The sequence below is a fragment of the Rhinolophus sinicus genome, linkage group LG16 (assembly GCF_036562045.2).
Source record: "Rhinolophus sinicus isolate RSC01 linkage group LG16, ASM3656204v1, whole genome shotgun sequence".
In the NCBI taxonomy this organism is placed as follows: domain Eukaryota; kingdom Metazoa; phylum Chordata; class Mammalia; order Chiroptera; family Rhinolophidae; genus Rhinolophus; species Rhinolophus sinicus.
The window spans coordinates 24,217,396-24,242,823 of NC_133765.1; the positions used below are offsets into that span (position 1 = coordinate 24,217,396).

General features: G+C 49.9%; 1 protein-coding gene across 5 annotated transcripts in view; it reads right to left on the reverse strand.

Annotated features, from left to right (window-relative positions):
• The window catches only part of KIAA1671 (KIAA1671 ortholog), a 185,616-nt gene that overhangs the window by 70,524 nt on the left and 89,664 nt on the right, over positions 1–25,428 (reverse strand). The window lies entirely within an intron of this gene.

A 25,428-nucleotide genomic window follows, 5' to 3' on the forward strand; every position in this document is an offset into this window, starting at 1 on the left:
CACACAACCCCCAACATTCCTCTCCCTAGGCTTGTTTCCAAGGCAACAGGGAAAAGAATTCTGATATGGAGGAAAAAAAACCCAAAAAACCAGAAATGACTCGCTCTCACAAGTCAATCCCAGATTATTTATAAACCAAGCCCAAGACTATTTCCTTGTGTTCATTTATCACATTTCTTATTCAAACAGTCAGTTTAATGACCTAAGATGCCCTTTATTAACCTTGGGAGGGGAGGGGAAAAAATCATCTGGAAAGGAAATCTTTCTAGAAATGGCCAGGAACTCATCTCCTGTCTTCATCAGGTCCCATCCTGAGCTCAAGTGGAAAGTGACATTTTCCATGCTGGGGAGAGTCCGCTGTGTGGCCCCACCTGGCATGGCCAGGCCAGTCTGTAATTTCAACCCCTGCTGGAAGAGCTGGGCATCTAATAAAGATGGGTGCCCAGGGCCTCCTCTAAAATGGAAACGGGGTGGGCCGAGGGCACTGTCTCACTCATCCCACTGGGCTGCCCAGTGGCTCTGGGGCCAGGGCCCCCCCGGGATGCTGCCACCCTCTCCTTGGGCATCCTGGGAAGGAGAGAGGGGGGCGCCCACTGGGTTCTCTGTCAGATTGCCCTGCCCGGGGCTGGTCAACACATTTCTTTCCACCATAGCAGCTGAATTTCCACATTTTTGGATCAATGAATGAAAGACCAAGATGTTTTTGGGGAACAACAATTAGAACTGGGACGAGGAACGCATGACATCGCCTAAAAAACGTGTTTCTGAGCTGTGAGCTTGCTATACTCGGCCGAACTGCTGCCTAAGCAACACCCCAAGATTTAACGATCTCCGTGAGGATAATAAGAGATCGGAAGAATGAGTAGAAGGCCTTCCTTTCCTGGCTTCCTTCCCTCCCTTCCTCCTGACAGCATTTGATTGAGCATCTACTATGTACTCAGCACCTACCAGAAATAAAAGAGCTAATCCCTGGCTGCCGGCACAGTTTCATGTGGCTTTGCACTAAGCACAATAACAAATCACAGTAGTTCTCGCTTGCTGAAGGCCTACTGTGCACCCGGCCACCTCCTGGACCTGTATCGCCTAGTAAAACTGTAATCGCCATCGTACAGATCAGGAAACGGAGACTCGGAATGACAAAGTCACTAGCCCATGTCACGCAGCTACTATGTGCAGAGCCATGGCTCGAACCCAGGTCTGGCTGAGCCCAAAGCCTGTGCTTTTTCTTACCCGCCAGGCTACTCTGCCCGTGAGCGCGTCTGTTCATGTCAAACGGAGGCTGGATTGTGGGGTACAGAAAATGCGGTTCCAAGAGCAAAGGCCTTGCGCCAGGCCCCCCTTTCCTCCTCTCCAATTTCACCTCCTCATACTTGAAGCAGCCGAGAATGCACGGAAAGCCTGACTGTGACACATGTAAGGTTCCCTGAGATAGCCTCAGCCTTGGGGACCCCCTCCTGCCCTCAGTTCCCACAAGGGCTCATTCGCATGGGCAGTGCCAGAGACGAGCAGGTCCGGGCAGCCTCAGAGGGGGAGTAGGTGGGTCTGAGGCCTTCAGGACTCTGCCCCCAAATACTGGGGGACCCCAGGCAATGCTTCCCTCCTCTTTGGGTGTTGATCCCCCAAGAGGACTGCACTAGAAGATCACAGGAAATTCCAGCTCAAAATCCCAGGCCCCCTAGGCCAGCTGACCCGGCCTGGAGAGAGTACAACAGACCTGGGTTCAAATACTATGAGTCCTTGCCCACTCACGTGACTGCCTCTTGCCTGAGTTGCCTCATCTCACAATTGGAAATCGTGACCCCTGCTTCCCAGGTAAAGTGCAAGTGGTGTGCACACAGTAGGCCCCCAGCAAAGGTAGGCAGGATGGTACCAGATTCCTTCAGGGGATGCCCAGGGCTGGGGTGCTCATATTTTGAAAACAAACTTATGAAGCAAACTGGCTTCCCAAAGGTCAAATCAACATCTATTCAAACGCTGCTAGGACCCCGTTGATATTTCCTAAGCACTGATCGTGTGCCAGGCTCTATGCTACCTCATGTCATCCACGCAGACATTTAAAAGCAGAGCTCCCAAAACTAACTCCTCGCTGTGTGACCCTGGGCAAGTGGCTTGCCTTCTCTGAGTCTCTCCTTCCTGGTCTTTAAAGCGGAACAAAAATGGGCCCCTCCTCCCAGGTGGTGCTGAAGTTTACATGATGTGTGCTCTGACCATCTCATGAGAGCAGAACCAGTATTCCCACTGTACAGATGAGGAAACAGAGGCAGAGAGTAAAGCCTGAAGTGTGCAGAGCAACTTAGTGGCCAACTCGGGCTTGGAGGCCTGTGCTACACACACACACACCCCTCTTAGCAGCTGTGGCTCGGTGGGCAAGGAGACAGTGGGCATTTGGGAGTCGGTGCCTCTGGCCTGTCATGCCTGCCACTGTCATTCCCACCACTCAGCTCGCCAGCCCTCAGCTGTCCTCTCATCTCGAAGCTGCGGTGAGTAATGGTCCTGTCGCCAACACCTCCCCACAGGAGCGGCTTTCTCTCGATCCACCTGGAGCTCTATTCTCTTGTGCCTTCATTCTCTGCACGCAGAGAGCCCTCCTCTGTGCCACACACGCTGTTCCAGGAGCCACACTGCTGGGCAAGGAGCGGGGTGGCCAGGCAGCCTTGGCACAAAGGTGTGTCGCCCCCTAGGTCCCCACCACAGCTCACCTCGTGGGCACAAGGCACATTCCAGCAGCCTCGGAGTCCGGGACCTTGCGCTGCCCTGGACTCAAAGCCCCCAGAGCCCTCCAGCACCAAGTGTGATCAAGGCAAGACCCCTGGCTCCCTCCGTGTGGCTGCTTCCTGATGCACAGGTTACTTCCCAGCACCTCAGCACCATGACGCTTCTTGTTTCTGAGTCTTGGCTCCTCAAGAATCTCTCTCTGACCGCCAACACGCAGGAGCAGCCCAGGTCCTCTCCACCCTCTCTCTTACACCTTCCCCCGGTACCTTCCTGGTCATTGCCTCACTATTCTCTCTCGAAGGAAGGCTCGTGAGAGCAGAAACCTTGGATGTCTCATTCCCTGCTCTGACTCCTGGGCCTGGCACACTGGAGGCTCTCAGGATTTGTTGAATGAACAGATAAATGAATGAAATGAAGAAGGGAAAGACAGAGGGGAGGAGAGGAAAGAGGAGGGAAGAAGCACTAGTCTATTTGTACGGCAATCCCATCCCCTATTCTCCCCTTTCCCTGGCCAAGTCCCACCCAGCTTTTAAAATTTCACGATGATGTCCCCACCACCAGGAAGCCTTCCCTGCTACCCTCCTCCCTCAGTTCAGTGTCTCCTCTGGGCTCCCCTACCCCTGGGCTTCACCGTCACAGTATTCTCTTCACCACACACTATAAGGACCAATTTCTCAGTCTGCTCACAGGCTGCAGATGCTGTCATGGTCAGTGCTGTGTCAATTTCTAGGGCCCATCCCGAGGTCTGACACACAGTAGGCAGATCAGCAATACAGTGGAGCGGGAAGGGGGCAACGTTTATTGAGTACCGACCATGTGCCACACATTAGGAACTTTACAAACGTTCTCATTCAGTCTTCACCATCCCTTAAAGGAGACAGCACTGTCCCCAAATCTCAGTGGAAAGAACTAAAGCCCAGGACGTACAGGGTGACTTAGTACCTAGTTCAAACTCACTCAAAACAATTGAGCACCGGGAAACTAAATCAAAGAACTGGCCTAGAAAAATACAGCCATGAGCAGCATTCTTCCTTCCTGGCCAAGCCCTGAAAATGGTGGCCCCCACGACCCACCGTCCCTTGTAGCAATGGCACGGCATGGGACCAAATCCTGGCCAATAGACCTGAGGGGAAGTCTGCCAGGTGGACTCTAGGGAGAAGCCTTCCTCCTAGTCCTCTCCCACCTTGGCTGGATGTTGTCAAGTCTACCTGGGATGGCCGAAACGGTGGCAGTCACTTTGGGACCATGAGGAGATAAGACGCTAAAGAGAAAGTAGGAAGATGGAAAGAACCTGGGTTGACCCAGGACTTGGCAAACTCTTTGTAAAGAGCCAGATAGTAAATATTTCAGGTTTTGTGGGCCACGTGTGGTCTCTGCCACATACATTTTGTTTGTTTTTTGGATTTTTTTTTTTTACCACCTTTACAAAATGTAACATTCTTAGCTCGTAGACCACCATTTGATAAACAGGTCCTTACTGCTCGACCCATCTTTAGGGGCTTTGTTGTTACTTTCAGCCTCATCACTGGTAAAATGACAGCAGCATACCGGGTGTTGATGAGAATGGAGAACAACTGGAACCCTCAGGAGATGAGACGCAAAGGGATACCACCACGTTGGGAAACAGTTCAGCGGTTTCTCACAAAACTTGAACAGGCTGACCCTACGATCCAGCCACTTCGTGCCTTGGTATTTTAACCAGCAGAAATTAAAGCCTGTGTCCATACAGAGACCTGCACAGAAATGTTCACAGCAGCTTCCTTCAGAAGAGCCCCAAACTGGAATCAACCCAAATGTCTATCCACAGGTGAATGGTATGCAAACTGGTCCACCCATGCAATGGGATGGTCCTCAGCCATAAAAATATATACCACATAACCTGCTGCATCTCAAAGACAAAATTCTGGGGAGTGAAAGAAACCAGATAAAGAAGAGCACGTGAGTATGATGCCATTAATATAAAAGTCTAGAACACGCCAACAACCCATAGTGACAGAGAGCAGACCCGCGGTTGCTTGAGGGCAGGGATGGAGGGAGAGACAGATTGCAGAGGGGCACATGGAAACTTCGGCGGGTGATGATATGTGCATTATTTTAACTGTGGTGATGGTTCCACGGGAATATACTGATGTCAAAACTTGTCAAATTATATACTTCAAATGTCTACAATGTATTGTAGGTCAATTATACCTCAATAAAGCTGTTAAAAAATTAACAGCGGTGGCTCTTATAATAAGCAGAAGGCTGAGGGTCAGGGGCATGGGGTGGGTAAGTCTTGGCCAAATGGGACCAGCACAAAAGCAGGGGAGTGGGGGAGGAAGGGGAAAGCCTGAGAAACCAGAGGCCCCACCAGACCTTGGGTGTCTTGGGTGACAGTTAAGACCAGCTCTGCCAGCTCCACAATGTAGCTGAGGGCAACTGAAGCGGAGCCTCTGAAACGTTCTTAACTTGGTAAACAGGGCCCCCAGTGGCAGCCCTTGGCGATGGCTCAGGGATCAAGGACAAGTGGCCTTAACTGCTACTCCAGGCTCAATGACCCATGTGGGCTGTGCCGAGTGCCCACGCAGCCGGAGTCAGGGAGTGGGGTGCCAGGTTCACAAGCAATCTACAGCTGGTCTCTTCGCATCTGATGAGACCTGGAGCACACAGCAGAAGTCCCCGGAAGCGCAAGCGGTTTTTTGTTTTTTTTTTCATTCATCCCAGAAAGAACAGGAAGAACTCCCAGCTCAGTTCTACCATCTGCAACAGGCAGGGAACACGTCTGGCTCTGCAGCTTTGAATCCTCTTTCTCCATCTGATCCCAGGGACAGTCTGGTTGCCAGCAGGCCCAGCAGAAACCTGGCCTTCCTCTGTCAGGTGCTGTACCTTTAAAGGAGATTTCTGTCCTGGCCGGAGAAAGACAGGCCTGGAGACAGGGGACAGGAAGCCAAGGGCTAACCAGAGAGTGTAGGTCCACTTACATCACAAAGGCCCAGGGAAGAACGGACCCCGAAAAGGAAACACGGTTTTACAGATTGGGTGTGCAGGGACGAGTCTGGGGCGATTTATGTCACCAATTTTACGGCGGCTTCCTATTGACCTGTTCTTTAATGTCCTTTGAGAGACACACATCAACATTCCAATGTTTTATTTTCAGTTTTCTGGATGCTGGAATGCGATTCAATGCAGAGACTGAACCAAAGGGAGCCCGACCTTTTGTAAGAACCACACATACCTTTTCTCACACAATCTCCAAAACCACACCGTGCGATGGACAGTATTACAGAGGCACAGAGGGGGAAACTGAGGCATGGCGGTGTTCAGTGTGGTGCCCAAGGTCGCTCAGCTAGGAAGTGGCAGAGCGAGGCCTGGAACCCGGGTCTGTCTGGTTTGCAGGCTGACGTCCTTTGTACACATATTCCGGAGTGAGCCTTGAGCAACCCCACACAATACCTGGCACGCTCATCCCAGTACCCCAGCCCCTGGGACCCACCATAAATAGCTGCTGAACGAATGAGTGGATCTAGCAGGGGGTGAGCTGTATGCTCGGTCAGCGTCTGAAGGAAGCGGGAGGGAGAGAAGGAAGGAAGGGCTGGATTCCCGGTACTTCCAGACCCACGCAGGACACGGACCGTGGTCATTAAAACACAGACTCAGAATGCAGGACACGTCACTCGTCAAGGCATCTTCTCAAGTGTCCATTTTCACAGTCATCTTTTTCAAGCCACGTGACATATTTCTAATAACACTGCCCTGAGCTTTAACCCTACCTGCCTGTCCTTCCAGAAAGAGGCTTGTGTTGCTAGAATGAGCTGTCACTGGGTCCTCCTTCTAACGGCTCCCTTGAGGTGTGTCCTGACCATTCTTACCTTTCACTGCCCACCTGTGCGCTAAAGGCAGGAGGGCTCCTCCACTAACCTGACATCTTGAGCGACTAACCTGACACGTGGCCTTGGGCAGGCCTGGGGGCAGCTGGCCTGTGTCCACCCAACCCAGGGGATGCTCCTGACAATCTATAAGCCTTCCGGTCAGTGAACCAGTCATTGACTCCACAAAACCACCCTAGGGGTCTGCATGTGCCAGCTGTGGGCCCCTCCGGAAAGCTTAGGGCTCTGGGCAGCTTGAGCCACGCCTGTGTTTCACCGGTGAACACGTCTGGTCCTGTTTAACCAACTCCATCCGCTGTCCCGCCAGGGCCACAGGAAACGTCCTATGGGCTTTGACAGAGCCATTCCTTTCTCAGGGAGGGCTGAGCTGATGGCTTGCTTTCCTCAAAAATAGAACTGAGATTATATAACAAGAAAACTGTTACCATGTTCAGATGTAAAGCCCACAATGGGGGTTCTTGGGGGTGACCCAATGTGGAAACTACTGGGGGGCGAGGCAGAGGTGCCTGCAAACCCATGTCCCTGTGCGAAGGAGAAAGGAGTGGGGACAGTGAGAGGGTGGGGGTGGGGGGCTAGAGAGTATCAGGGAGGATCCCCGTACCTCTCCGTTCTTACCCAAACAAGTCATTTTCAGAGCATAATAATAACTATGATAACTGCCTTCTCTTCCCTCGTCAAGTATTTTCATTTCAAATGGACTTAACGAGATCCCTTAGAGGAAGGACTTCTCGAAGCAAGTGAAAACAGTGTGTAGTAATGAGATGCCAGAAAGTGTCACTTAATGGAAACCAAGTAAGCAGAAGCAGATCAGAGGAGGGGATGGTCATCACTTATGAACCTTCTGTGGGCCGAGCACAGGGTTAGGCACACGACAGGTGCCACCTTCTCTTTTATGTCCCTGACACTCTGCCAATAGCCCCCCGAGGTCCCATCTCCCTTAAAAGATGAGAAACCTGGCCCCCAAATCTGCTTCCTCCACTCTCTTCGCTGTTCCAGCAAGAAGCTCCCCCACCCACCCCGCTGTGCTGGCCAGAAGCCCAGCACTTCCCTTAGTGCTTCTTCTCCCCTCTCCCCCACCCCAAAACGATAGCCTGAGCCAGATCACTTCTTCCCCCATTTAAAAAAAATGTGGGTCGAATTCTGAGAACAGGAACTAAGTAAGTCATCATCATAATACCTACTATTACAAGCAAACAGTTTAGTGTAATGGGAGCGACCAGTACTTTAACCTTCACTCGTCCACTTAGCCCCACCTCGGCACCAGAGCTAGGCGCCCATGGCCTCTGGCCGCTCCACATTACCTCCTGCCCCTCTAGTCCACCCCTCCTCCCCACAGCAGCCTAGACGAGCTCTATAATCCTCCATTCCATCATGTTAGCCTCCACCAAAAGTGTTCCCTCAGCCCTCCACTACAACCAGAACCAACCCCCAAATGCTCTGCCCTGGCCCTGCAGGCCCCCACGTGCTTCCCCCTGCCGTTGCTCACTGCTAGGCCAGCCATGTTGGCCTTAACCCCTCCCATGTGGTTCCTACCTCAGGGCCTTTGCACGTGCTGTTCCCATTGTCTGAAACACTCTTCCCCCAGATCCCCACCCACATGGTGGGCGCCTTTCCGATCTTCTCACATGCCACATCCTCTTAGGGCCTTTCCAACCATACCTCCTCCCAGGCACTCTCTGCCACATCACTCTATTTGATTGTCCCCATGCATTCATCAGTATTGATTGTCCGTATATATTATCTGTCTCTCCCACTGGTACACACGCTCTGCCAGGGCAGGGACAGTGCTTCTTATTCCACACGGATGCTCAGTGCCTAGACCAGCATCTGGCACAGAGAAGGGGCTCAATAAGTGCTTGCAGAGTGGGTACACAAAGGGATGAATGAATGAACTAATAAAGGAAAGAGGGGAATGAATACACAAGTGCACTATTCAAACTCTATGGGGCTCAGTTTGCTCATCTCTAAAATAGAGGTGGCAATTGCAACACCCACAGGATGGTGATGAAGACGAACCCTGATGGACATGGGCCCAGGAGATACTTAACAAATACTTGCTGATTAAAGCACTTCAGCCAGCAGAGACAGCAGAAGGAGTCTCTTCTCGACCCCTCACTGCATAAAACGCACTTATTATAGAAGCCAACGTTCTATAACTGAGACACGGCGGCTGAAGGTAGAGTGGAGACCATATGTAAGAAGACGATTCACTGTATTACCCGGTAGCCATGGCAACTGAAATCTTCAAGTACAGTTCAGTCTTGCTTTAACTTTTGAGGCAGACATTTCTACAGGAAATGTTCAGATTCCTTTCTCTGGTGACATTCTACAGAATAGACATCTTCATCTGGCTCCCAGAGGAGAACATGCAAAATGTCAGAGTCCTATGAGATAAACTGGTTTGCAAAGAAAGACGAGTTTCATTTTTTAAAATGTTGAGTCTAATTCTGAGGAGGAACCAAGTTATCCTAATAACAAGTACTATTATAAGCAAACAAAGGTTTTGTTGGTTATAGAAGGGACCAGTACTTTACCTTCTAGTTCACTTAGTCACTCAACAAACATTCATTCAATGCCTACTGTGTGCCAGGATCAGTGCTGGACTCTGGGGACATAGCAGCAGTTGAGAGAGATTAAGATCTCTGCCTTCGTGGAGCTTGTGGTCCAATGGGATAGACATGCAGTGGAAGAGCATCCTCAGCCAGGAACTCCCGGCAATGATTGGCAGGGAGCAACAGGGTAGAAGAAAAAGGACCCACCCATGGGATCAAGCAGATCCAATATTCATTGGCTGTGTGACCTTGAGAAAGTCACTGTACCTCTCTGAGCCTGTGATAAAATGGTGATAACAATACTGTTTGATGAAGGTGCTATGTGAACCCAATTAGATGACAGAAAATGTGACTTGCATGGTGTCTGATATACAGCAAGCACTCAGTAACTACTAGTAATTCCTTTTGCCTTACAGAGAAAGAGGGAGCCAGCCCCTGGCTCTCTCTCCCACAGGGATCTTGGCAAAGTTCTGTGCGTGTGAAATTTTCCCAAAGGAAGACTGTGTTCTAAAGGACCGAAGACGTTAGGGGGACATCCAAGATTTCAACTTTTAAAACAAACGTGGGGAAAAGAGTGGGGAAAGAGAAAACAGGGTTTAGCCAAGCCATTAGCTAACTAGCTTCACAGCTACCCAGGAACCCAACTGGGGCTGGAGTCCTGAGACTGTTTCAGAGGTAGGGAGCGAGGCTGAACTGGCCAAAAACTGAGAGCAAGAGCATGCTAAGAGAGCCCACCACTGTGGGCTTCTCGCCAAACTAGCCACGTGTGTGGTGAGGCCTGTGCCTTAGAGACTAAAGAGAAAAGTCATGATCTCTCGATTGGGACAGCATTGAAGTTGAAGGCTCCCAGAGCCCATCTAGCCCAGATGCAAACCCTGAGGCCTGAGAGTGGGAAGAGGTCACTGGGAGCTGCCTGCACCCCTAGAGGTCCCCTTAGGAGCTGCCTGCACCCCTAGATTCCCACAGCTGGTGTAGAACTCTGGCAGATGATGTGGCATTTGTGTATCAGGCCTATAGCCCAGGCATGAGGGGTCAGACTGCATTTGTGCTTGAGAGCAGGTGGCCCTGTTCTCAGTGTCCAGCTCCTGTGTATATCCAGGCTGTTCTTCATGCAGCAACATTTCCCCACCCGCTCTTTCCCACCCTGCCTGCCCCAACCCACCTGGAAAACCCTGTGCAACCTTCCGACGACCCGGCAAGTCCATGGTCATGGATAGATGTTTCTCCTGCAGGTGCAACACACAAAGGCACCAAGACGTTTGCACACAGATGTTCACTGCGGCGTTGTTTACGGTGCACAAAACTGTAAACAACCTAAGTGTCCATTGAGAGGGGACTGGTTCAATAAATTACAGTGCAAGGAAAAATACAAAGCCATCAGAAGGAGTGAGATAGACCTCTTCTGCTGATAAGGAAAGATCTCATCATTGTGAGAGAAAGAAAAATTGGGGCATCGAACACTACGAGAGCAAGGTCAGATTTGAGTTAAAACATATATGTGTGTATATGAAAGAATACAGATATAGAAGCACAGATGTAGTCTTACGTGTGCAGAGAATATGTCTGAAAGGAAACACATGAAACTGTCACCAGTTTCTGGGGACGGAATCGCAGGTTGGAGGTGGCAGGGAGACTAGTTTTTTTTTTAGAATACTGTTTTGTATTGTTGGAAATGTTTACCATGACTGTGCATTGCTTTTCCAATTAAAAAAAATAAATTACTTATTTTTAATGTTTGGACATCACCTGTGTTAAATTTCTTCCTCCTAAAAGGAGACCTAATCTCCCCTCCAGGGTTCGGAGACATTCCAGGTGTTGTACCATTGAACGTGTACCCATTTATGTGGGTGTCACCCCTCCATGGGGGCCAGGAATGTGGGGGCATATCTCTGCATCCACTCTGAGAGCCTGGCACCTCGTGGGCACTCAGTAAGTGCTAGAGGAACAGATGACATCATTAACACCCATATGGCTACTCCCGTCTTTAAGAACTTTCCATTTTTACCAAGTTACTAATTTTTAAAAACTTTTTTATTTTCAATGATAGTTGACATTCAATATTATTTTATACTAGTTTCAGGTGTATTGTGGTGGTTAGACATTTATATAATTTGTGAAGTAATCCTCCTCATAAGTCTAGTACCCACCTGGCACTATACACAGTTATTACAATATTATTGACTATATTCCCTATACTGTACTATACATCCTCGTGACTGTTTCGTAACTGCCAGCTCGGACTTCTTAATCCCACCTTTTTCACCCTGTCCTCCAACCCCCTCCCCTCTGGCAACCATCAGTTTTTTATGCTATGTATCTATGAGTCTGTTTCTGGTTTTGTTTGTTTGTTTTGTTCTCTGGATTTCACATATAAATGAGATCATATGGTAGTTGTCTTTCTTAGTCTGGCTTATTTCACTTAGCATAATACCCTCTTGGTCCATCCATGTTGCCGCAAATGGTAAGTTTCATTCCTTTTTATGGCTCAGTAATATTCCATTGTATATATGTACCCTCCTCTTCTTAATCCAATCACCTATCGATGGGCATTTCAGTTGCTTCCATATCTTTGCTACTGTAAACAGTGCTGCAGTGAACACAGGGCGCGTACCAAGGTCCTGTCTATTAAGCACCGACTGCTCCATGCTAGCCAATTTCCACCCGGCATCTCACTGGACTGTGCCAACAACCCTCCAGACTGACTGACCACAGTTGATGCTGTTGGTGCCCTGCCTAGGTCCCCTGTACTGGCTGGGGCACCCATCCCCTAGGTTTTGGGGTGCTGGTTGCTACAGCTCACAGCCTACTCATCTCCAACAACAGACCTTGGCCAGTGGAGGAAAAGCTGCCCGGTTGCTCCAAGGTGGGACTTATTTTGTGGTTTACCCTCTGAACTGCTCCAGGATCAGGTTGATTAAAGTTCTCTGTCACTGAATCATGTATACACGAACCCCCATCTGAGGCTCTGCTTCTAAGGGACCCAGCCTGAGACGCTGCCTCTCAAGTCAACTGCGGCGTACAGTTCTGTAAACACACTGGCTGAGAATCTACTGCAATCATACTTCTGGGAGGGGGCAGCCCCAGCAGAGGCGTTTGGAAAAACAACAGACATGTAGTCAAGATTGGGACACAGGATCCCGGGGGGGAAGGCTTATGAACACCCATTTTACAGATGAGAGAAACTGAGGCTCCACTTAAAGTCACAGAGGGAGATTTGAACCCTCCTCTCTCAGGCCCCAAAGCCTTGACTCTTTGCTCTGTGCCTGTTGCTTAGCTTTGAGGGTGTTAACAGGCCTGGCCAGCATCAAAACAAAGTGACTTTAGGGGCTAGCTCTGGGTAGAACACCTTCCCAAGCTTCACTTGCCTGGTGCAGGCTGCTCAGCCGGTTCTAAAATAGAGCTGCTAACATGATCAGGAAGAAGGGTCCCTGGGGGTTACTGTTCCACGGCCAGACAGCTCGGCGTGGCGCCTGGGTTCCACTCAAGGCCAGCCAGCATGAAAAAAATATGGGAAGCAGCTCTGCCCAGGCCTTCGGGGTTTTCCTGTCCACCTGTGCAGAGCGGAACAACAGGAAAAGTCTGCAGTGGGGCCCCGGCAGGCGAGGCGGGGGGCAAATCAAGATGGGCGAGGTCCTCCCAGCCTGGCTTCCCTTCCCAATCCATTCTCAGAGACGGACACTCTTACAAAGACTCCAAGGCAGTGCAGGAAGCACGTGTTAGGCACCTGCTGTATGCCTGGCCCTGTATTATGACCGGAGGAAAGAAATGAACACGATACAGGCCCTACCCTCCAGAAGTTTCATCTATTCACTCATTCATTCATGCATTCAGTTCAACATACATTTATTGAGCACCTACTGTGTGCCAATCGCTGTTTTAGGAAATGGAGACACAAGTAAACAAGAAATGACCCTACTCTCAAAAACTTTCACCTTCCATTCATGTATTCCTTCATTCACTCATTCATTCATTCGTTCATTCATCCATTCAGTTTAACATTTAATGAGTACTTACTGTGTGTAAGACCTTACGTTAGGAGATAGAGAGACCGAGATGAACAAGACAAGGTCCCTGATGGTAATAAGTTTTATTTATTTGGTTATTCTTTTCACTCACTCTTTCATTCAGTTCTATAAATAATTATTAAGTACTTGCTGTGTGCCTGGCCCTCGGCTAAGCACTGTGGATACAGTTGTGAAATAAGACACATAGGGTGAAGAGTTGCCTTTAGTGGCTCCTTCATTCACTCAGCTTAACATTCATGGACAGAATGAATGGGTGGCCAAGCACTGTTAAGTCACGGGGATACAAATGTATGGCACAGTTGCTCTCAGTCTCACCCATTCATTCATTCGTTACAATGAACATTTATTGTAATGTTCAAAGACACAGATGTGCATAAGAGAGAATCTCTGCCCTTGAACAGACATCCTTCCTTCATCATTTATGGGCTCATTTCACCAGACATATAAGAGGCACCTCTTGTATGTCAGCCCCTAGGGAAGTAGATGAATGAACCCCAGACCTGGCTCTAGCGGAACAGAAAACCCAGCCCACCCAAGGGTGTACAATGGCTTGGTTCTCTGTTAGGATCATGAGGCCCTACCTGATGGTTCCTCAAAAGCTTGGAGAGAGGCAGGTAATTGGGAAGTTTGCAACACGCCCTTCCCAGAGAAATGCACAGCGGAGAAGGGGTTATGAGGGCGGGAGGACTCTCAGCACACAGGGAGAGAAACTGCTCACAATAGCACCAAAGGCAAGAACTGGTGAGTGAGGAGGAGATGAATCAGACATCTAAGTGAGAATTTTCAAGAACTCAAGGAATATTCTAAGTTTAGAGGAGAAAGGGGAAAAAAACCCAGCCCACAACTTCCGACTGTGGCATGTTCAACAACAAAATGCCAAGAGTCCCATTGATTTCACTCGGCTCCTCTCTCTCGGGCCAAATGCTTGTAGGAAAACAAGGGGCTTTGAATCCATCATCTCCTGGGGCTGTGGGGAGGATTATAGAGGTTCATCTATGTACGTGTAAGTCCCTTGGCACAGTGCCTGGCAAACAGTCGGTGCTCAATAAATGTCACCCAGTGTCATTTTCTTTTACGTCTAGCTGTAGTGGTTTCCCAACATGGCTGCGCCCTTGTTGACACTCCTCCCATTGAGAGGTGGGGCCCATGTCCCCTCCCCTTGATTCTGGACGGCTGTGACTGCTTCGATCAACAGAGAACAGCAGAAATGACACTCTGTGACTTCTGAGGCTGCGTCCATCATAAAGGGAGATGCAGCATCTGCCTTCTCGGACACAATGCTCGCTCAGGGAGCCTGGAGGCGCCACGCTGTGGGGAAGCTCAAGCTACAGCAGTGAGCACGTTTAGGTGTCTGATCGTCAGCCTCAGAGAAGACTGGCCTTGAAGTCATCACAGGTACCAGACAGGTAAGTGAAGAAGCCTCTGGATGATTCCAGCACCCAACCATTCAGGACTCCCAGCTGAAACCCCCACTATCACAGAGCAGCCGCCCCACTGAGCCCTGCTCCATTTCCTGACCCACCGAATATTATGAGCATAATAAAAGGGATTAGTTTACACCCGTATGTTCTGGAGTGGTTTCTTGCAACAACAGATACCTGTCTCCCCGAGTCTCTGACCTGCTCACCTCGTACAATCTGGGAGGATCTGCTAACCTGGCAAGCTTGGAACAACTTTATAAACAGTAAAGTCTGTGCACATAGGAGCCCCCGGCATCGTCCCTCAGGACGCAGGCGGGCTCTGCTGCCTTCCTGACCCCACCTGATGCTGTGGCCCTGTCACCAAGGCCGCCTCCCTCCCTGGTTAGCCTGGGAGACTGCAGGCTACTGGAGTTGACCTGAACTCATGTGGCTGGTCGCCCCTTTGTTCCCAAGATGGGACTTAGGTCATCCCTCCCGGAGGAATGAACTGGAGGACAAAGGCTGCTTTCACGGGACCCAGGCTGCTCGGCAAACATGGGAGGTCAGGGGCAGAGCGGGCAGCAGGCGGCCCTCTGCCACGCCCCCCTGGGGAGGTGGCCAACAGGCTGGGTGGGGCCCAGGCAAGCTGGGGCAGCAATGGGGTCCGGCCACGGCCTTCCCTCCCACTCTGGGTCTTTTCCAATCACACCTAAAACAGGGACAGGTCAGAGTACAGAGAGGCAATGGGGAAATATTTCGTAAACTCAACAGAACATGTTTTAAAAAAAGGTTTTTTTTAAAGGCATCCTTAGGATTAAAGTCAAACGATAACTAAACAAACTAACAAAGTGCAGGTGTCAAGGCAAGACAGCATGGGAGCAAATCTCAGCTCCACTGCTGACCAGCTGTGGGACCTTCTGCAAGTGACTTAACTCTGAGCCTCGGTTTTGCCATCTGTAAAATGGGGGTGATAATAGCATCTCCCTCCCGGGACTGTTGTGAGGATAAAATGAAACAATGTAAAGTACTCTGCCTAGTGTCTGGCTGAACTGTTTTCCCCAAAAATTTATACGTTGAACCCTAATCCCAGTACCTCAAAATGAGTCTGTATTTGGAGAGAGGCCCTTTAAAGAGACCATTTAGGTAAAATGAGGCCATTAGGGTGGGCCCTGATCCAGTCTAACTGGTGTCCTTACAAGAAGAGGAAATTTGGACACACAGAGACACCCAGGTGCGTGCACAGAGGCAAGGCCATGTGAGGACACAGCGAGAAGGCAGCCCTCTGCAAGCCAAGGAGAGAGGCCTCAGGAGAAACCAAACCCGACGACACCTTGATCTTGGACTTCAAGCTGCCAGAACTGTGAGAAAATTAATGTCTGTTGTTTAAGCTACTCCATCTGTGGCATTTTGCTGTGGCCGCTCTAGGAAATACCTATATTGGCACATGGGAAGAGGTAACTAAACATCTCCAGTTACTATATTAGATTTATAACCATGAAATCATATGATAACATGAATGTGCTTACATTTTATCAGTATAAATACGTTTAACACAAAATGTTAACATAACATGAAATAGAATGCAGCTGCAAACAAGTCGTCCCTCCCTACCTCAGAATTTCTACATAAATAAGACATCAGGTTTTCTTAGAAAGACAGCAAAGAATTTTCTTAAACTAATAATTCAGACCAAATTCCTCAACAACCTTCTCATCCATTCTTGACTTCACCCTTGAGGAAATACTTACATTGTGCCCAGTAGGCTCCAAACAAAGACACCCTCCATTCTCCCACCTCTTCCAGGACTGCCAGTCCTTTGCCCAGGCTGGTCCTGCCACCTGAACACCCTTCCCCTCTGGTCCTCCTCAGGCTTTAAGACCCAGCTCAGGGCCCAAGCCAGTGACTGCATTTCAAAGATGAAGACGCTGGGTCCAGAGACGGACAGTGACTGGCACAAGGTCACACAGCCAATACCAGGTCTCAGTCTCCCAGCTCCCGAGTCAGTGATGCTCTCCTGCTAGCCCCGGCGGCCTTATCAGTTCTCCCTCAAACATGAAAACCGAGTGTCCACTCAGCCTGAAACCCCCCAGTCCAAGCCCCTGTTCAGCTTTGGAAAATCCCTTTGCCCACCAGGGACAAAAGTGGGTGGCAGGACGGGCATCGGCCTGCATCAAGCTTTTCATTCCTCCACTGCCAATGGTCTGAAGCCACATTTGCTACCAAAAGAACAGGTGCAGCTTTTCTCCAAGCACAAGCATCCTAGGATTTAGCAAAAATTAGCAAAACTCCTTCCATCACTTACACTCAGTATCACACCCCTACAGATGCTGGATTTTCCAGCTGAAATAACTGGAGGCCAGGGGCTGGCCTGACTTGTCCCATCAAGACTTGGTGATGACACAGCTTTCGTGACTCCTCAGCCTTCACTGGCCTTAGAACTCAGGTGGCAGGGGACCTGAGGGGCAGAAAGAAACCATGAGCTCCCATATAAAAAAAAAGCCCTGCCCCAGAAACCCGGTTCTCACATCACCCGCTGTGTGACTTTGGGCAATTCAGGTTTCCTTCAGGGTCCCCATCTGTAAAAGGGGGATAATGAGAGCGCCTGCCTCGCTGGAGAGGGCTACACGTGCTCAGGTGTGTAAGGGGTGTAACATAAGCCTGCGCCGGCTTAAAAAGGCAGCCGCAGATCAAGGAGATTTGTTAGAACAGGAGCGCCCTCTAGCGTCTGGATCTGGAAATCACTCTGCCAGTCAACATGTACCATGTCCCTTCTACAGGTCTCCACAATGAGATGCTGACATAGTCTCTGTAAGACATGGTAAGGGGAGGGGAAGGCAGGGGAGGGGAGGGGAGAGGAGAGGAAGGAAGGGAAGGGGAAGAGAATGGAAGGGGAAGGAAAAGAGAAGGGGAAGGAAAAGGAAAAGGAAAGAGGGTTGTCTCATTGCCAGATAAGAAAACAGGCCCAGAGACATGAAGCCAGTTGTTCAAGGTCACAAAGCAGGGAAGGCTGGATTTGAACCCAGGTCTGTCTGACCCCAAAGCTCCATTCTTTACTGGAGCTCCAGAATTGGGAGATTATACACAGAAAAAAGAAAAAAAAAAAAAAACCTTAAGGAGAATCCAATACTTTATTATACCAATAGAGAAACTGAGGCAAGCAACTAAGCAACTGCCTCAGGGTCATACAGCAATTACACCCCAGACTCCTGGCTCTCAGAAGTGTTTTGCCCACATGCCCACTCTTAAAGAGCTTCTACCCTGCGTTTATCATTCCTTTCAGCAGTCACAGGATTGGCATGTCCCTTCTAATTGCTTTAAGCCCTGGAATGTCTGAAACTCAGCAATAGCTCCTTTGGGACAGCGAGGGCTGCCAGCCTGAAAGACCTCCGTCTGAGAGCAGGGTTCATTTTGGCCCCAACATGACATCCCCAATTGCCTGGGTGAACAGCCAAGGCCTACCGAGGACCAGGGAGTGGCTTTCCAGGCCTATGGAGTCATCAGCATCACACAATTCTCCTTTCATTTTTATGTCAAGGATCGTGCAGACTAATGGGGGCAGTGGTCCTGCCAGAAGAGGCCATAACAGGTGGAAAGAGTCAGACATTGTCACATTAAGGGACATGCCAACGGGAGCTGGCCTTGGTCCAGCTGAATTCTCAGAAACCCTACAGAGGAAGTTAGCAGAGCCTGTCCTTAAAAGGCTCTGAGTGTCTCTTCCTGGGGGCTCAGAAACGCTGGGAAATATCTAAGGGGGTAAAGAAGCTCACGATAGGGTCTTGGTGTTTTAGTCCTCATGGGCAGTCCTTAAAAATTCCCACCCAAACATCTCAACCTTAAGATTGGGCAGAGCAGGAATTATCTTCCCATTGCACAGACAGGGTAAGTGAGGCTGGGAAAGGATGGGGAATGTGTGATGATACAGGTGTCTGATGGACATTTCAAACTCGACAAGTCCAAAGCCAAATCCTGATAGCCCCCAAGACACACAGTTTTCCTAACGGAAGTCAGTGGCAGCTCCATCTTTCCCACTATCAGGCCCAGAACCCTCAGTGTCTTCATGGTTCTCTCTCTTCCACCCCGCATCCAATCCATCAGCAAATCCTGTGGCTCAGCCTTCAGAACAGATCCCGAATCCACCCACTTCTCGCCACCACTCTGCTGCCCCTGGTCTGAGCCACTGCAATCTCCACCTGGGCAGCTGCAGTGTTTCCTCGCTGGTCTCCCTGATTCTGCCTTTGTCCTGCTTTAGTTTGTTCCCTGCGTGATAACCAGTGGGATCCATTCAAAACTCAAGTCAGACTGTGTCACCCCTACTCAAAGCAGTACCCCTCCATGGCTCCATCGGATTCAGAACATAAGGCAAAACCCTTCGAGTGGCCTCAGGCCCTGAGTAATTTTGCTGCCGACTCCCCTCCCCTTGCTCACTCTTGCTGCAGCCACCCTGGCCTCCTTCCAGTTCCACAAAGGTGCCTGTGCACACTCAGACCTCAGGGCCTTTGCACTGGCTGCTACCTGTTCCCCCCGCTCCCCTGGCCTATTCCCTCTCCTTTTCCAAAGCCTCTGTTCAAATGTCACCTTCTCAGGGAGGCCCCCGGCCCAGTCCATCAAAACCAGGGGTGTCCAAACTTTTTTCAACGTTTTTTACCAAGGGCCATATGCGGTAAAATACACAAACAGCCGGGCCACTCATTCGAGGTTAAGTACGTATTGCCTCACCGGGTTTATTTAAGTAAACTAAATATATTTTTGGAATTTGCTGCGGGCCAATTAACAATGGATTGCGGGCCGCGGTTGGCCTGCGGGCCGCAGTTTGGACACCCCTGATCTAAACCCTCCTGAGCCTTTGTACCTGCTTCCTTCCTTCCTTCCACAGCATACCCCGCCTCCTGACATACTATACAATCTTCTTATGTATCACACCCATTGCTGATGGCCTGAACCCCCACTAGAATGTTAGTCCCTGAGGCAAGAATCTTTGACCCTCTTGTTCATTGATGTGTCCCAAGCACTTAGAACAGGGCCTGGCACATGTGTTTAACTGAACCGAACTGAGGGGCCATGACATATCTATACTGGCATCAACTGCTAACACTTATTCAGGGCCTACTATGTGCTGGCTTTGTTTGCACTGCTTCATTGAGTCCTCAGGACATCCCACGAGGGAGATGCTATCTTTACTCCCATTCTACAGATGGCAAAACTGACTTTCTAAGAGGTTAAGAGATTTGCATGAGGCCCAATGCTTCTTTACTAAAGTGGCTCGGTGGGGATTAGAAGCCAGCCGAGCCTGACTCCAAGACCCTGTTCTCCACTCTGCAACTGGGTTTTAAACGACCCATGGCTCGAGTCAGATGCAAACGTCTCAGGATGCAAGCTGTCCTATGGCCCAAACCTCAGGCCCAACTAAACAGCACAAAAATAGCCAGTTCTTCTACTGTAGCCACAAACACTGCAGAGCCAAACCAGGCCCTCTGCACTAACTAAAGGCGCCAAGATCTGAGAATCAGGAGCTCGAAATAAAAATAACAACAGTAGCAATCGCAGCACACTAAAGCTCACAGCTATTTAATCCCCACAACGCTTTTGATACACTGGGCCCGTCCAGTAGTCCATCAGTCTGCATCTGCTGAGCACCTACTATGTGCCAGGCACCGTCAGGGGCTGAGGACAGGGCAGTGAACAGGACAGACAACCTTCCCGCCTGGGGGGAAGTTGTATGCCATACCCAAGCAGAACCAAGCACATTAGCTTCGGCACCAGAATTCCCAAGTTCGAATCCCAGCTCTGCCCCTTATCAGCGGTTCAATATCAGGTGGGCACGCAACCTCTTGGAATTTCGGTTTTCTCACCTGTAAAATCATAATAATAACACCCACCTCTCGGGGTTGTGGTGAGGATTAACCATGACACCACATTTGGCAGTGCTTGGAAGGAAAGAGACACGCATGACGAATATTATTATTCCTGGAGCTGGTGACAGGCTGAGCAAGGGCGATAGCTAAGTAAACAAGTAGCAAGACAGCCTGAGGGACAGAACAGCCAATCTAACCATATTTAGATAGTTGGACATTTTTCCACCAAAAAAAAAAATCTGGTCATGGAGTCGAGCATGGCGAGATGAAGCTTACCAACCACACTGGAAAACAAAGTGGTTTTCCCATCATCCCATGGAGACCGAGACATTGAACCACAGACCCTGGCAAGGAGGCATCTGAAAGGCAGCAGGCGAGGGACCCGCAGCCAGTAGCACAGGGGACCATCCTTGCTGTCGGTCTCCACGGCACATAGCATTTTCCTGAAGCTGTCAGAAGTGACAGACACTCTGGCAAACTCCTTAGCTGTGGGTGACAGAGTGGAGGGAGGTGGCCAGCCACAAATTAGCCTCCCGGGCTCAGCGGACCTGGGAAAGGCTGGAGCGGGGCTGGGGCCGTGGGGAAGGGTCTCTGCCATTGGATCAGAGCCCTCCCCAACCCCACCCCCCAAAATAGCTAGATACTGAGTGACCACTGTAAGTCTAGCCCTGTGTCAAGGACACCAATACTCCTTATCTAAGCACAGTCCTGCAAGGAGGGGCTGACCACCCCCACTGACAGACGGAAACTGAGGCTCAGAGCCATGACGTGATTTGCTTTTGACGGAGCTGGGATTCTAAGCCAGGGCTCTCTCCCTCCAGAGCCCAGCTTGGCCCAGGGCAACATCCTTCTAGAATCCTCCGCCTTGCAAAGCGTGACGTGATGAAAAAGCTTTCCTGTAGGCTGGCAAGTCGCCTCCACGCCACAGGCCTTGGTTTCCGCATATGAGGGACCAGCAGATCCGACTCAATGAAGTGGTTAACATGACACAGAGAGAGACCCGTGCTCAAACGCAGTCTCCGACACCTCCTGGCTGGAGGACCTTAAAGGAGCTGCTTCACCTCTCTGGGCCTCAGTTCCCTAACTGCAAAATGGGGCTGGTCATGAGACCTACCCTCAGGGTTCTTGTGAGGATATCACGAGACACCCACCAAAGGCACTTAGCACAGGCCCAGGAATTTCTGTGTGCTCAGTAGGAATGGTGGTAGTGACGGCAGCTATTCTTATTATGATTACTACTATCGTTGTAATTGACAACCACGAGCAAACAGCTCGATGCCAATGTCCCGACGAGGCCACCAGCCTTGGGACCATCTGGCTAGGTTATCTAGCAACACAGGAGATTAAGTAACTCAAAACAGCCACGGCAGCGGTCGCCATCAGCTACGATTACTAATGATTTGAAAAAGAAATTTAATCTTCCTCCCCCACTTCCCAGATGATGCTGGGCCAGTGACAGGCCCTGACGACGGGGCAGGCGGTTCTCCCCCCCCCCAATAGAACTGCAGCCTCACGGTGGACGCGAGCCTCTAACAGGAAGCCACCAACATCCCACCAGCAAGTGACAACTTTGCAGAAACCTGCTGTAGCCCACACTAGGCCCACTTCTAGGAAGGAGGCTTGGGGAATAATGAGAAAGACGAATAAAGATTTAAGATTGAGAAGTATCACCCTTAAGTTGTGCGTATGGTGAATGCCTGGGAGCAACCCAAGTGTCCGACCGCAGGACCATGGCTAAGAAATGAAGGCTGACGGCGGGTGGGACTATTAAGCTGCTATTACACATCATGTTTACAAAGTGTTTTTAAATAACATGGGCAAGTGTTGGCGTGACCAGTGGGCACACACAAGGAGAGGTGCATACCCAGTGTCACTGATTTCCTTGCAAGCAGTTACTGAGGCCCTGCTAAGGGATGAAACTTACAGAGGCAAAATATTTACAGAGGACCCGGTTGGATCCTGGCCCAGGAAAAGGACCTTAGAGGAAAATCTGGTGAAATCTGGTGAAATCTGGATCAAGCAGTGTTTCTCAACCTCGGCACTACTGACATTTTGGGCAAGATCATTTTTTTTGGGGGGGGTGGTTGGAGTGTGGGGGACCGTCCTGTGCACGGTAGGATGTTTAGGGGCACCCCTGGCCTCTACCCACTGTTTCCATGCTGGCAGCATACCCCAGCCCCGGTTGTGACAATCAAAGAAGGTCAGCAGACATTGCCAAATGTCCTCTGCAGGTCGCCCCTAGGTGAGAACCACTGGAATAAAGCCTGGAGTTTAGTTAACTGTATTGCACCCAAGGTAATGTCGTGGTTACAATAAGATGCTAACACGAGGGGAGGCTGGGTGAAGGGTATAAAGGAACTCCCTCTACTGCCTTTGCAACTTTTTGATAAATCTAAAACATTCCCAAAAAAAAAGGTTTTATTTAAGCAACTGGGGTAATGGGACAGTGAATGTTTTAGGCAGACGGGACAGGGAAGACCTCAGTAAAGAAGTGACATTGAGCAGAAACCTGAGAGCAGTGAGGAGGGGCCAAGGCTGAAGGACTGACAGGTGAATGCACGTTCCACACCAGGCAAAGCTACGGCCGGGGTGGGGAAAGCCGGCCACCCCACACTGGACCTGTGCACTAGTTCCTGGTCAGCTGGTCACGCTCAGTCTGATGGAGGACGAGTTAAATTTGCTGGGGAGCAGCTTCCAGGTTTCGCAGGAATGGTCCCAACCCACAAAGGAGGAAGACGGCATGTCCCCACTTTGCAGATAAAGAAGCTGAGGCCCAGGGAGGTAAAGTGGCCTGCCCGAGGCCACCTGGCTTCACTACGATCTGAAGCCTGTGGATTTTCCACATTCCCAAGCTTCTTCGGGAGCTCAACAAGCAAGAGTTGCCAGCTTAACATTCCAGACATGGGGCTAATCTTGTCGCACGCACGTGTGCTGGGTTATCTTCAGTGATATGGAGGGATAGGGAAATTGCAAATTGCACGTAAGTTGCAAAACCAGTGGCATGTGCCTCCACACTCCAGGACCTGGCCACCCACGGGAGGCAGGTGACCGAGTGGAAGTCTCTCCCAGCTTGACACCTCAGAAAGACCTGGCCAGTCAGGCTGAGGGTTCCTGGGACCCACCACAAGCATGCCGATGGGTCTTGCTCTTTCTCACAGCCAGCCCAGCCAGCCCTTAGCACCTGCTGTTCCATCTGCCTGGCACATCCTTCCCCGTCCTACTGTAGCACCACCTGCCAGTCCTCCAAAGCTTCCTTGGGAGGCTCTCCCGGACCCCCAACCCCGGATGCAACCATGTCCTCACGGCTCCATGCACGACCCATCCTAACACACATGTGGTCTTTGTTCCTTGCGAAGGGTCCATGTGAAGGGTCCATATCAACATCAGACAGTAAATTCCACAATGGCAGGGACCAGGTCTGTCTTGCTCACTCCTGTGTCCTGAGTATCTGACCCCAGCTCCGAACTGCTGCTGGTAAGTGTGTGTCGAGTGACTATACGACGGCAGCCATCTGGTGACGTGCCCAGAGGCCACAGCGAACTCTAAGCTCCTGGGGGCGGCAGGCTGCCTCTCAGTCATCTCTGCATGATGTGTCCAGCAGGGTGTCCTGCAGTTTAATTCAATTCTACCACTACCTACCTGGAGCCAGTGTCGGATCCCACAGGTGAAGGGCTCAGTCCTACGACACTGCCTCCCAACACACACACACTTCAGACGCTAGTGGCAAGTTCAGGTTGGCACCTGTGCTTCTGACCAACTGGCAAGAAATCAAAGGTTCCCAGGTCCCTCACCTTGGGTTCGATTAATTTGCTAGAGTGGCTCAGAGAAACATTTTACTGACTAGATCACTGATTTATAACGAAAGGATGTGACTCAGGAACAGCCAGATGGAAGAGAGGCAGAGGGCAAGGTCTGTGGGAAGGGGTGGGGCTTCCATGCTTTCTGAGTGCATACCTCTCCCTGAATCTCCAGGTGTTCATCAACCTGGAAGCTCCTTGAACCCCATCCTTTTGGGTTTTTAAGGAGGCTCATTACATTGGCATGAGTGAGAGAATCACTGGGCATTGATTGACTGGCCAGTCACTGGCGATTGATTCAACTTCCAACACTTCTCTCACACCTGGAGGTCAACGGGCTGGAACTGAAAGGTCCTACCCTCTAATCCTATGGTTGGTTTCCCTGGCAACAGCTCCCATCCTCAGGTGCTGTAACTCAGGAAGAGTTGAAAGGGGTTTGTTATGAATATCAAGACATCTTTACTGCTCTTATTACTTAGGAAATTCCAAGGCTTTTAGTGGCTCCCAGGGTTTTCAGGCACAAAGACCTCTGTGCCTGAGAGAGGGGACAAAGACAAAATACACACTTCTTACTGTTTCCCGAAAATAAGACCCAGCCAGACCATCCGCTCTAATGTGTCTTTTGGAGCAAAAATATAAGACCCAGTATATTATATTATATTATATTATATTATATTATATTATATTATATTATATTATATTATACCCAGTATTATATTATGTTACATTATATTATATTATAATTATATTATATTATACCCGGTCTTCTAGTAAAATAAGACCGGGTCTTATATTAAGTTTTGCTCCGAAAGACGCATTAGAGCTGATGGCCGGCTAGGTCTTATTTTCGGGGAAACACGGTATTATAAATCACACTATCACAGCCTCCCTAACACCGAGCCCAGAGCCTGACACACAGCCGAGCACATCAAGGTCATCTGGACCCTGTGAACGGCAGAATTCAAAACCACCGACGAATATGGGCGACTTACTTTTTTCCTCATGCTCTTCAGGGTTTTCTAAGTTTTCTACAACATTCTTTTTTGTAATAAAAAACAAAACTAAGGTAAGTCAACAAATGTCACCTTACAGGCATAATATGACAATAGTTAAATGTCAATAATCAAAGGATATGGACGCCAAGGGGCTTCTGTTTTCCAACTGCTCCAGAGGGTTTGGGAGGGAGGGCCGACTCTAGGGGAGAGGTAGCTAAAGGACAAT